The 13,588-nt window shown below is 36.3% G+C and overlaps 1 protein-coding gene and 1 long non-coding RNA gene across 6 annotated transcripts in view; one reads left to right on the top strand and one right to left on the bottom strand.

Moving 5' to 3' along the window:
* LOC128250367 (uncharacterized) overlaps positions 1–13,588 on the bottom strand; it is a 94,610-nt gene that overhangs the window by 77,375 nt on the left and 3,647 nt on the right. For 2 of the 4 annotated variants that reach the window (XR_016237617.1, XR_008266400.2), the window contains exon 1: positions 11,427–12,187. The exons of the other annotated variants lie outside the window; for them this stretch is intronic. This is a non-coding gene — a long non-coding RNA (uncharacterized LOC128250367). Of the gene's footprint in view, positions 1–11,426; positions 12,188–13,588 lie in introns of those variants that run through there. 4 annotated transcript variants of the gene reach the window in all.
* Positions 12,206–13,588, top strand: part of LOC106879452 (uncharacterized) — a 71,610-nt gene continuing 70,227 nt past the window's right edge. The window contains exon 1 of one of the 2 annotated variants that reach the window (XM_052975245.2): positions 12,206–12,730. The gene's annotated coding sequence lies outside the window, so the exon portion shown is untranslated. The remainder of the gene's footprint in view (positions 12,731–13,588) is intronic. The other variant, XM_014929011.3, reaches the window with a different exon arrangement.

The raw sequence follows: 13,588 nt of genomic DNA, 5'->3' as shown, positions 1-13,588 counted from the left end.
GGTGGATGCCCTTAGTGGTTAGTCACATTTAAGTGGCAAATATACTTTATGTGTATATATATATATATATATATATATATATATATATATATATATATATATATATATATATATATATATATAATAAAGGAGTTACGACGCAAAAACGTATATATTCAAATGAACATATTTATCTTCTTCAATATATATTTCAGTATAAAGAATTCATTAAGAGACTTAATAAATTAAAATTTCTTTACACATCTTCAGGAATAAATATATATATATATATATATATATATATATATATATATATATAAAATTATAAATTTTCTTTAGAAAAGCATAGAAAGCATGGAAGTGCTCGAGTCAAACCCAAGATGATGCTAGATAAATACAAGAGATACAGAGAAGTTCAAACTCAGGCAGACTATGATTGGTGTATATATATACGGATTTGATATGATAGAATTGTCTAAAACATATATCTGTACATTCAGAATATAAAGATATAGAAATATAAAAATATATATGAATGTTTAAAATATGAGAGCACAAATAAATATATAGATATTTCAATGTAATAGAGTATAGATAAAAAATATAGATAAGAATAATGAAACATAGAAAGACATTTCTTTTAAAAATTCAAAACAAATTATGGAATGAAGGGAGTAATAGATGTTTAAAAACACATTTGGTACCATATTTAAAGGAAATGAAGTATTCTGACAATCATTTCTAGAGTTCATTCAAAGAGTACATGTGAATCTTACGATTCACTTGCAAGGAATGCTCCCATCATCAGGGAAAAAGAAAAGAATAGTGTTTGCGCCAGAAATGTATTAAATTGCTTTGCAAGTATTAATTAATTTATGTTTTATATAAGAGTCATATGAGTTATGGAAATTATTAAGAGTGCTGGTGGGAGTTTTTTTATTTTTTCAAATCATAACCAAGTGGTAATATATTGTTGTATTATAGAAAATGTTACTATGCAGGTTCGAATTAAAATTTACTCTTGAAAGTTGAATAATATCTATGATTACTCAAATGAATAGCTTCAGAAAATTTATTTAAAACAGTGGAATTAAAAATGCGAAGGATTATGTACGATTATTTTATACACAACTGACATCTGCCCGTAATGGTTTTGTATGGTGGGGCCTCATCTATGATCAACCAAGACAATACCTAATTGATGTTTTGTAATTTTTAATTGTGTGTATAGTTTGTTAATGCTGTAGAGTTTCTATGTTTAAACTTATTAAAGGAATTTACATGTATTCTATACCATTTTTTGAAGTCTTTGGTACTTCCTATATATATACCCTAGTTTGCTGTTTTTCATTTGTGACTGTACATTTATATATTACATTTTTGCACAGACATAGACCCACAAGTGGACATAATTGAGAGTCCCTACAATTGCAGCTTTTTGGCTTCCTATTTATACTTTTAGTTTCATTAATGTTATTTGTAGTTGTGTTAAGTATCCTATGATCTGGGCTTTTATTATTTTGGAGTTGAATTTTATTTGTTTGTAGGTGCGATAATTGAACCCAAGTTCAGCGTGGTAGAATAAAATAATTTTGTAGAATTTTTGTTAAATATAGGGTAGCATTTATGGTGCTTGGGGAAATTTAGTTTAAGAATTTTAAAAAACTGTTTTGGTAGATTTTTAACTCTTAGCGAAAACGGGGGACAAATATATATATGTTTGTGTACATATACATATACACGCATGTATGCATAAACACACACACACACACACACATATTGGTCTGCTTCTTGGCATCCTTCTGGCCTGAAGTCTAAAGTCATATATATATATATATATATATATATATATATATATATATATATATATATATATATATATATATATATATATACACACACACACACATATAGATATGCATATCTATCTATCATCATCATTTTATGTCCACTTTCCATGCTGGCATGGGTTGGACGGTTTGACTGAGGACTGGTGACCAGAGGCTGCACCAGGCTCAATCTGATCTGGCAAAGCTTCTACAGCTAGATGCCCTTCCTAACACCAACCACTCCGAGAGTGTAGTGAGTGCTTTTACGTGCCACTGGCAGGAGGGCCAGTCATGCAGTTCTGGCAATGACCACGCTCAAAAGGTGTTTTTATGTGCTACCTGCACGGGAGCCAGTCCGGTGGCACTGGCAATGACCACACTTGAATTTTGTTTTTCACGTGCCACCAGTACATGTCAGTAAAGTAATGCTGGCAATGATCACGCTCAAATGGTGCTTTTCACATGTCACCGGCACAGGAGCCAATCCGTGGCCCTGGCAACAATCATGCTCGGATGTGCTTTTAATGTTCCACTGGGACAAGTGTCAATCAGACAGTACTGTCATTGGCCACGTCAGCGATTTTGATTTGCTTACACTTGCCTCAATAGGTCTTCGTAAGCAAAGTTCATTGCCCAATGAATGAGGGGTACTCATAAGTGGGCCAGTTACACCCCATGTTCGGATGTGTTTTTAACGTTCTACTGGCACAAGTGTCAGTACTGTCATCGGCCACATCAGCAATTTTGATTTTGATTTCACTTGCCTCAATGTCTTCACAAGTAAGGTTTATTGTCCAATGAATGAGGAGTATTCATAAATGGGCTTGTTACACCCACTGGCATAGGCCATGAGCTATGGTCTCACTTGGCTTGTCGAGTTTTCTCAAGCACAGCCTATCTCCAAAGGCCCCGGTCACTAGTCATTGCCTCGGTAAAGCCCAATGTTCGAAGGTCATGCTTCATCACCTCATCTCAGGTCTCCTGGATCTACTTCTTCCACAGGTTCCCTCAACTGCTAGGGTGTGACACTTTTTCACATGGCTGTCCTCATTCATTCGCAACACATGACCACACCAGTGCAGTCGTCTCTCTTGCACACCACATCTGATGCTTCTTAAATCCACCTTCTCTCTCATGGCGCTTACACTCTGTCATGTATGCACACTGACAATACACATCCAGTGGAGCATACTAGCTTCATTCCTTGCAAGCTTACACATGTCTTCAGCAGTCACAGCCCATGTTTCACTGCCATGTAGCATGGCTGTTTACACACATGCGTCATACAGTCTACCTTTTACTCTGAGCGAGAGGCCCTTTGTCACCAGCAGAGGTAGGAGCTCTCTGAACTTTGCCAAGGTTATTCTTATTCTAGCAGCTACACTTTCAGAGCATCCACCCCTGCTACTGACTTGGTCCCCTAGGTAATGGAAGCTATCAACTACTTATAGTTTTTCTCGCTGGGATGTGACAGAAGCTGTTCTCTGCACATTTTCAGTGTTTATTGCTCCTGAGCATCTGGCACATACAAAAACTATCTTCCCAGGAACCTGTGGAAGAAGTAGATCCAGGAGACCTGAGATGAGGTGATGAAGCATGACCTTTGATATTGCTGTACCTCTTATGTGTCCATAGCTTACACTGGGTACATTTTATGGAGTTCCTACAGATCAAGCAGGGCCATCTACCTGAAGGGATTTGTGGTTTGTCTGCCATCCTACTTATTAAGACTTTGGTTTTAGCTAGGTTGACTCTAAGACCCTTCGATACTAATCCTTACTTTCACACATGAAACTTTATCCTAGTTCTGATAGTGACTCAGCAATTAGAGCAAGATCATCAGTATAGAGGAGCTCCCAGGGGCATCCTGTCTTGAATTCCTCTATTATTGCCTGGAAGACTATGATGAATAAGAGGGGGCTGAGGACTGATCCTTGGTGGACACCTACCTCTACTTGGAATTCTTCACTGTACTTGTTGCCAACCCTCACCTTACTGACAGCGTTCCTGTACATGGCTTGCACAGCTCTCACTAACCATTCATTTATCCCTAGTTTCCTCATTGACCACCAGATAAGGGATCAGGGGACCCTGTCAAAGGCTTTCTCCATGTCAATGAAAGCCAGGTACAGAGGTTTATCTTTGGCTAGGTATTTCTCTTGCAGCTGTCTTACCAGAAATATAGCATCGGTGGTGCTTTTCCTTGGCATGAACCCAAACTGCATCACATCTAAACTGACTCTCTCCCTAATTAGTTGGGCTATGACCCTCTCAGTGACCTTCATTACCTGATCCAAGAACTTGATACCTCTGTAATTATTTGTATCTAAAGTGTCACCTTTACCTTTGTAGCAGTTGACTATGGTGCTGCTACACCAGTCATTGGGTATGACTCCTTCATGTATCACCTGGTTAACTATATGGGTGACTAGGCTATAGCTGACACCACCAGATATTTTGAGCATCTCTGCGGTGATTCCTGATAGACTGGGAGTTTTCCCTGTCTCCATACCTTTAATTGCTTTATCTACCAAGGTACTGTCAATTCAGATAACTGGTCCCTCTGTTGGGTCGACATTCGGCAGACTTTCTCCCATTCATTCTCTTTATTGAGCAACCTTTCATAGTGGCGTCTCCAAACCTCTCCATGCAGACACATTTCTCTCCTACGACATCATGATTCTCTCTCACACACTCTCTTGCAACACAAAATACCTCAAGTCTTTGGTCCTTATGGAGCAGAACATTGGCAAATTTTTTCTTATCTGCTTCCCCTCTGCCTAAATAAACCTGTCTCCTAGCTTCCCTTCTGGCAGTCTGATACGATTCCCTGCTGCCTCTGTTCTTCCAGTCTTTAGCCAGCCTGTTTCTTTTCCCCAATAGCCCTGTCAACAACATTGTTCCACCACCACATTACCTTGGGTCGAGAGGGGACTTTGCACCATCCACAGATCTGGCCAGTGGCCCTCAACAGGTTGTCCCGTAGAAACCTCCTGTTGCCTTCCACATCATGTGATGCTATATCCCCTTCTATTTTGTCAAAGGTTTCAAGTAATACATCTCTAAATCTCTGTCCATTCGCAGGATCTTTAAGCTTCCAGACCCTTCTCCTCCATGCTAGTCGTCTTCTGGGCATCCATTTAGTCTTGATTCTGAAGTTGCTAACTACTAGTCTATGTTGTGGGGTACATTCTTTGCCTGGGAAGGTTTTGAGGTGTATATAAAAAAAATCATCACGACTTGAAGCACTTGAAAAAAAAAGTAAGACCTATCACAAAAATGGCTGGTTGTAGCCTTTGCATGTGTAGAACTTTCAATCAGGCAATAGCAATACTCAAACACAAGTTTGCAGTCATCATATATATGTATGTGCGTATGTATATGTCATTGCATATCTTTCACATCTTCTCTCCAGGAGAGGACATGAGGTTGTGGATTGCATTGGATTGCCTCAAGTTCTGCTGTTAGTTTGACATTAGGAGTAGTCCAGGTGACTGAGAATGAAAGTTCTCCATACAAACAGCATAGTTTTCCTTTACCGTATTCTAAATCGTCATAACATCCAACTAGCCATTTGCCTGCATATTATTACTATCTTAGTAAAATGCATACAGAATGATGTATTGTTACTAATGTGTTACGTGGATTACCAGGTCACACACCGACTACAACTTGGGGATTGTAATACACCCTGGTCCTGCATATTCTGGTTGCAATCTGTTATCATCAGCATCTTTGACTGCTTGCAATACATTTATATCATCAGCATAGCTGGTGTGAGTGGCTGACTTTATGACTGAGTGCATGTCTATAAGAGCTATCATGGACAGTAGCGGTCTCATTACAGTTCCCTGAATGACTATGCTTAGAATTGATGTCTCCTCAGAGAGAGCACTATTGGCTGTGACTGTTTGACTCCTATCCTTTTAAATGTCATGCCACTACTCCTTCAGTTTTCCAACATACCATGGTCATGTTGTTTGTAATATATCATCCTGTGATCAAGTATGTCAAAGGCCTTGGCAACGTCAGGATGCAGCACATCAATATTTGAATGCTTGACCTTTTGTTTCAGTGCCCAGTTATAATGCTGCAGCAGCTGTTGTAGGCAGCTCCTTCTTAGAAGCAATGCTGTATGTTAAAAAGAGTAAGCTATTTTCTTCTAGGAATGTGATCAGCTTCCTTCTGACAATGTGTTCCTTGATTTCACTAACAAGTGAAGTCAGAGAGATAGGCCAATGTAATTCTTAGCCTCTGTTCTTTTAATATTTTTGGAAGTTTGCCACATGTGAAGAAACTCTGGAAAAGTATCTGCAGTGGTTTTCAAGAGCTTTCTTGCATGCCTTTAAAAGAAAAACTAGAAAACCATCAGAGCCTACTGCTGAGTTTATCTCGTAAATGGCCAACATTACATCCTCTCCTTTTATGTAGATGCAATCAATGGTTGTCTCTTCCCTGAGCAGAACTGCAAAGTTGCTTACTTTTATATCTCCCACTGTGTAAGTGGAAACACTTTGAAACTGTTTATTTAGTATTTCACTTATCTTCACAAAGTTATTTTCTTCAAACAGTGGTCCTATCTTGTAGCACATCAAAGCAGATTCTTTTGCAAATTAGTAGAAGACCATAGAATTCATTTACATATTTTCAACTGTCTTGATTTCTCTTTCTTCCCTTACTTTTTCATGGAGAAACTGCTTTTTTCTTTTTTTCGATTTCTAAGAGCATCTCTTTCAGGTGACGCTCATTGTCATTAAGTTATTGATTTAAACAATTTGAGACCTTTATTCTTTATTACATAAGGATACTCCTATCAAATTTCATATCAACATCTTGCACAGAGAAACTTTTGAGCCAGTTAGGGTCTCTTTTTGAATCAATTTCCAGTTAGCTGTGTAAAAGTTCTGAATAGGGTTTGAGTGTTTCCTGTATGTTGTACATCTTTAAATAGCTTTTGACCATGCATTGTTAGTTCTACTAAATGTGGTATGATAAAATCATTAGTAACACTTTCACATTGTGGATAAGTTTCACATAAAGCAGAGGTCTAAGATGTTCGTGGTCAGGAATAGTATTGTTTGTTCCATGGACATCATAATTAACTGATCCTCCTGTATTTTCTTTTAGCCAAAGCCAGGAACTTTTCAGCATCTCCTCATAGATATGTATGTTTGTTCTTCTCTTTCTCTCTCTAATTTTAGAGTAAATTTCGACTGGTCACCGACTTGAAAGCAAGGTTGAAAAAGAAAGTGCCTTCTTTTAACCATCATCCTTTAAATCTTAAGGTCTTGCAGATTTTTATAGTCCCAGATATTGTGATCATTTGTAGCATATGAATTAAGGATTTGTATTCTCTCTCCAAGATTCCAAGTTCAGCCATACTTTGCTCCAGACGGGTTCATATGTATTCTGTTGCTCCAATAATATCAGGTATGAAGCTGAAAGTGTATCTTGGGTACTGAATTTGCAAGCTCCTTATCAATGGTCCACAGATGTCCTCTTTTTCTTGTAATTTTCTAACTACATTTGTGTCTAAATGAATGTATGTCTGTTATAAGCATATTATGGCCATATTGTCTAGAAATTCCCTTAGCAGTCACAAGGTTCTGTTTTTGATCCCACTGCATAACATCTTGGACAAATGCTAATTTCTATAACCTCAGCTCATGCCACAGCTGGTGAGGGAAATTGGGTGGATGACAACAGCATAGGCATTGGTTGGGCGTGTCATACCAGTAATCCAAAAGGTGCAGACTTGTCATTCACTGTGTTACAATGTTCTTGCCCATGAATTACTTGAAGGGTAGACAGATTTTTGGAATACTCAGCCACTAACATGATAATTCTTGAGCAGGAAATACAGTCAATCAAACATCTGAATCCTCATTGGTAAACAATGGAGATCCATCGCCAATGCTAGACTTCTCAGCCACATGGTCCCGGATTCAGTCTCACTAACTGGCACCTTGTGAGTGGATTTGGTAGACGGAAACTGAAAGAAGCTCGTCGTGTATATATATATATATATATATATATATATATATATATATATATATATATACATATACTAGCAGAGATACCCGGCGTTGCCCGTGTTACATGCAATTGAAAAATGAGACTTTTCTGTTATATTTTCTGTAAGAAACTGGAATACATATGATTCGAATTTCATCAAAATTGCACGAGGGTTCTTTCCCTCTTTACACACCGTAAAAAAATTCTAATCATGAGACATGTATCCCATACTATTGATCTTTATGCGCATATTCCAAAATTTCAGTCTTCTGGAACCTGTGAAAAAGATTTTGCTCCTGCAAAATGGAGCTCATGGAGCTCTAAAATGTGGGAATGAAGGCCCCTATTGGGGGTGGGGGTGTTAATGTCAACCAGAGAAGTTGAATTGTTGGGAATGTTTTTACTTGGGTCTTATAGTATGCCTGTATATATGTGAGAGTATAGTCTCACTTTAATAGTTTCAGTATGAAATTGAAAATATTAAAGTGAAAATATTTGAAATTACAGTAGCGACATGTTATTGTTTCACTTTTGACAGGTAATACTGAAATAGTGGAATAGTTTCACTGGGTTTGTAAAAGAGAGCAAAGCTACAGGAAAGCAAAAGACGAATGATCACGATAATCAGTCAGCTACCGTAGCCTAGTCGTTACTACTCCCCAATGTAGGATTCCTCACCATACAGTTGACAGGTACAGCTTTAAGATGCATTATGGATCTATAGCAATTGGAAGGGCATGACTCAATAGAAACAACAATGTGTGACGTTTGGAGTAAAGGGAAATGAAAGTGTCGCCTCTGGAGTTTGCAAATGACCACTCTACCGATAGGTAACTGGGCAGAAAATATTTACAATCAATAAATGTCTTCGAACAACCAGTCACTCATCTGGGAAGGCCTTAAAATCAATGTTACCAATGTAAGTATATCTGAAAGGATAGTCTTACACTGTTGTACCGTTGAATTACAAATAATGCTCATCTGTTATGTTCGGGTGACCCTATAGCTACCAATGGTACAACTGTATTCGTCTTTGCTTAGGAAAAATGACTAAATTGTGGGTGTGAAGTCCCCATGAAGGGGTCTTTGTAACTTCTAAGAAGAAAAAATTTTAGAAATATTACTTTATTTGTGTGTAATCTGTATGGTTAAAATTTCATCAACATCAAACATATATGAATTTTCATGGGGGTTATGGCCATTATGCATAGAATATAATTTCCAAATTTCTTAAAGATCCATTCAATACTTTTGACGTAGTTTTGGATAAGAAAACAAATGTGTGTGTTTGTGTGCATATATATGTGTGTGTGTATGGGTGTATATATGTATAGATATCTGTATGCATTTATATATGCGTACATATTAGATGTACACCTATATATATACATCTACACACATGTATACATATACATGTATGCATATAGATCTATATCTATATATATATCTATACATATACGTGTACATATACATGTATATGTATACATCTCTCTCTCTCTCTCTCTGTATATACACACACCATTAAAGTGAAAGTATCTGTCATTACAGTATCGAAATGTGATTGTTCCAGTTAGTGGAATAGTTTCATTTTTAAAGTGAAAGTATTTGACATGAGTGTTTTTGTTTCACTTTTGACAGGTAATACTTAAATAGTGGAGGAGATATTATGTTGCCGTGGGCTCGAACTCTGCAAGAAGTTAAAAATTTTTTTTGACTAAAACACAACCGGAACCCTAAGTAAGACATGTGTAAAATTTGAATGAAATTGGTTGTGTAGTTCTCGAGTTTTAGGGAAACACACACACAGACAGACAGACACACATTCTCATTTTTATATATATAGATATATATATATAAATATATATGTATGTATGTATGTATGTATGTGTGTGTGTGTGCGCGCGCGCGCATTTGTGTCCGTGTCTGTAACTCACCATCGCTCGACAACTAGTGTTGGTGTGTTTATGTTGCCGTAACCTAGCGGTTCGGCAAAAGACCCGAATAGAATAAGTAGCAGGCTTTAAAAATAAGTCCTGATGTCGATTTGTTCAACGAAACCCCTTCAAAGCGGTGCCCCACCACGGCAGCAGTCAAAAATGACTGAAACAACAAAAAAAAGATAGAATATATATATATATATATATATATATATATATATATATATATATATATATATATATATATATATATATATATATATATACAAGCATATGTGTGTACGCGCATATGTATATGTATATATATTGTTTGTAAAAAACATAAATCCGAAAGAAGATGTAGAGCAGTATATGTTAAAGATATAATCCCATAAACCGGCCTTCCTCATTATATAGATAGATAGATGAGTGTGTGTGTGCACGCCTGTGTTTACATTTCCAATTTTTTGTGTGCTTTAGTGTACTAGATTTCATTGGATTGAATTTTCTCAGGACGAAAATGTCGGGTTAAATTAAGTTGACAACAGTAGGCTCGATTCGTCAAAACTATTAATAACAGCCAACAATTTTTCAAATCATGAAATAGTATATATTTGTTTTTAGTGTCCATGCGATAATTCAAAAGATCTGTTCAATAAAAGCTGACTTGAGGTTTAAGAATCACTTAATGCCTTGGTACTCTCTTCCTTCTATGAGATTTTCGAAACGACTACACTCCGATTCTTCCTAAAGACAAGCATACAAATGACACATAGATAGCTAATTGAAGTGATAGATAGAAAGTCCTACTTAATATTTACACCTGTAAGCAATCTTGATTGATTGTTGGAATAAACACCTGTTCCTAGTCTTTTTTAATAACCGAATGTATACGTGCGCACGCGCGCGTGTAGTAAAGGTGCGTAGCGGCTTGTTTGGTTCGTGTTCCGTTCTTGGTTCGACAAGCGCATTGTATCCTGTACAAGACACTTCATTTCACATTACTTAAATTCACTCAGCTGAAGAAAGTATCAGCATGAGTTGGGGTGATTGACACTGCGACAGACTGGCGACTCGTTCAGGGAGATGTCATGTATTCATAGTTGCTTAATCATCACGGAACCAGTATAAGCTCCGGTTTATACTGTAGGCTCATAACAGACTTTCAGACTTTAACCGTACACACACACAAGTTTGAAGCCTGTTCACTTATTCTCATCATTTCATGGTTCAGTAATATACTGGCCGAACTATTCTTCTTACATATTGGGCTTGAGCCTCAGAGATAAAATACAGTGAAAGCCTCTTACTTTGATCACTTTGGGACGAAGCCTTTTCGATAACAATAACCAGCTTATAACGATATCCGTGATTTTAATAAGCGGTTTTCATTATACACACACATACAGAGATAAATAGATAGATATATGATATAGATGTGTGTATGGCACTTATTTTTTCTTTTATAGGCATTCGAATTTTAAAATGTTACTTATATATATAACTAAACACCCAACCTTTGATTTAAAAAAAATACGTAATAAATAAGGTGCACGTTAAAGTGTAATACATTCCTATAACGCATTTTAATGGTCAATTATAATGCAAGAATATTCTACCATAAGATATCAAACTAAAAGCACTTTTTACTTGGACGGTAAATTTTGGGGGAAAAAAATTCACTTACATTCTTATTTGTGTTGGTATGTGTGAGTATGGATATACGTTGGTGTTTAAAGTTCGTGGATGTATGTGTATTTTTGTTGTTTTTAGTCATTGGTCAGCTCTGATCAAAAAGACATAATTTAAGGCATTCCAGCCATGGTCATCACGTCTTTTTATAGCAATGTAAGACTACATTATTTTGGCGTGTTCTAGTGATTTGAAAGAAATTTGGCTACTACTTCTAACAGGTCGAGCGACCGCGTAGAAACTCCCACATGGTTGTTTGTGTTTGAAATTAAAGCGAAGTAAAACTAAGCTCACCAAGCTACTAACTTGATTTCGTCACTGCACACCCGGCATACACTGTAATAAGTGGAAGAGAGGGTTTAAAATATAAAGATGAAATAAAATTTATATCCATATTAACGCGCACACAAACACAAAACATGAAGTTAACTTCGGCTCGTACAATCATACATACACGCATACCCCCCCCCCCCCCCACATGTACACAAACTAAAATGCTCGAATTCATTTTCCTTTTAATAGACTATTTACATTGGTCTAATATTTCTACCTCACCTCATTCCCTATTTTAAATACTTTGTTAACCTCACCTCTCTATCACTTTTGTTGCCAAAGCATCAATATGTCTGTTTTATGTTATTCATTCACTTTCTTATTTTCAAACCTATCTGCCTGATAATCTTTCTTTCGCACGCTTGCTCATTCTCTCAATCTCTTTGTGTGTGAGTCTCTCTCTCTCTCTCTCTCACACACACACACACACACACATTCCTCTAAGTTTTATTTTGGGTTATTTCGATTAAAATTAATGAAGACATGCATTTACTTAATTCTACCTGTAAACTACTGGTCTAGTAAGGCTAGTAATGAAAACTGCTTTGTTATATATGTACTTTTTTTTTTTTTCAACAATCGCATACTTTTTCTCTTATCAACCGTCTCTGGTATGTCTATCGTTCTCGCTGTCTTCTCATTCTCTCTCTCATGAACTCTTGAAAGACAAACACTCATTCTTTCATTCAAACTATTTTCTCTTCTGTTTCTGATTTTCTTCGTTTCAGTTTTTCTTATCCTCCCTTATTCTCTCTGTTCCTTTAATCCCTCTTACTTTCATTCCACCTCCGTTACTACTTATAGTCTTCCACTTTCCTCCAGTTACCTCTCCCATCACATATCCTCTCTTTCTATCTCACCCTCTCTTACCAACCTGAAATTTTTTCCGCCACCCTTCCTCCACTGTTCGTCCTGCCAACCAACCGATCGACCAGCCACCCAGCCATCAATAATTTCTTCACCGAAGTAAGAACCTTATATTATTTTTTGTTCTTCGTCAATACCACATGTTTTATAACGTTTATATATATGTATGTTATGTATGTATGAGTGTAAGCTTGTATGTACCTTTATGTCAATGGTCAATGTATGTACTGAATTAGGTGCAAACTATAAAGAGCCCATAAACTATAAGAACTATAGACCGATATAAATTTCACATGTAAACTACAACTCTGTAGTTATGCCTATATATATATATATATATATATATGTATGTATATATATATATATATATATATATATATATATATATATATATATATATATATATGAAACTGGTGAGTTTGTTTTGAAGGTGCTTATAGGTTGCATGTCTAATTTACCTTCTGTCAACATATAAAAGCTTGTATTTGTATATGCACAGTTACGCACATATACACATACATACATTTAGTTTTGTATATATTTATATAATACTAATTGACATGTATGTTTATTTACTCGTCTTCCATACATGTTCAAAATATTACGAGCGACACTTCATCTATGTTTGTATTTATAATATTGTTTGCATATGTGTGCGTGCGTGCGTGTCTGTGTATGTATATGTATATATATATATGTATTATTTGTATATGTGTTTGGGCTTAGTATGGGAAAAGTATGCGATACAGAAGTTGTATAAACATTTATTATAAAGCTAAGAATGCCATGTGTATATATATATATATATATATATATATACACACATGTACATACTCTTCAATAAACACACACACATGCCTATAGTTTAAGAATCCATGTCAGGCACTCGTACATTTGTCAACAGAGTGGGTATATTAATCATTTTAGTATACGATATTATAGAGCCATTTCATGCAC

This window comes from Octopus bimaculoides, chromosome 20 (assembly GCF_046866305.1).
Source record: "Octopus bimaculoides isolate indiv1 chromosome 20, ASM4686630v1, whole genome shotgun sequence".
In the NCBI taxonomy this organism is placed as follows: domain Eukaryota; kingdom Metazoa; phylum Mollusca; class Cephalopoda; order Octopoda; family Octopodidae; genus Octopus; species Octopus bimaculoides.
Note: the sequence above shows the minus strand (reverse complement) of the source record. Positions and strands in the feature narration are given on the sequence as shown.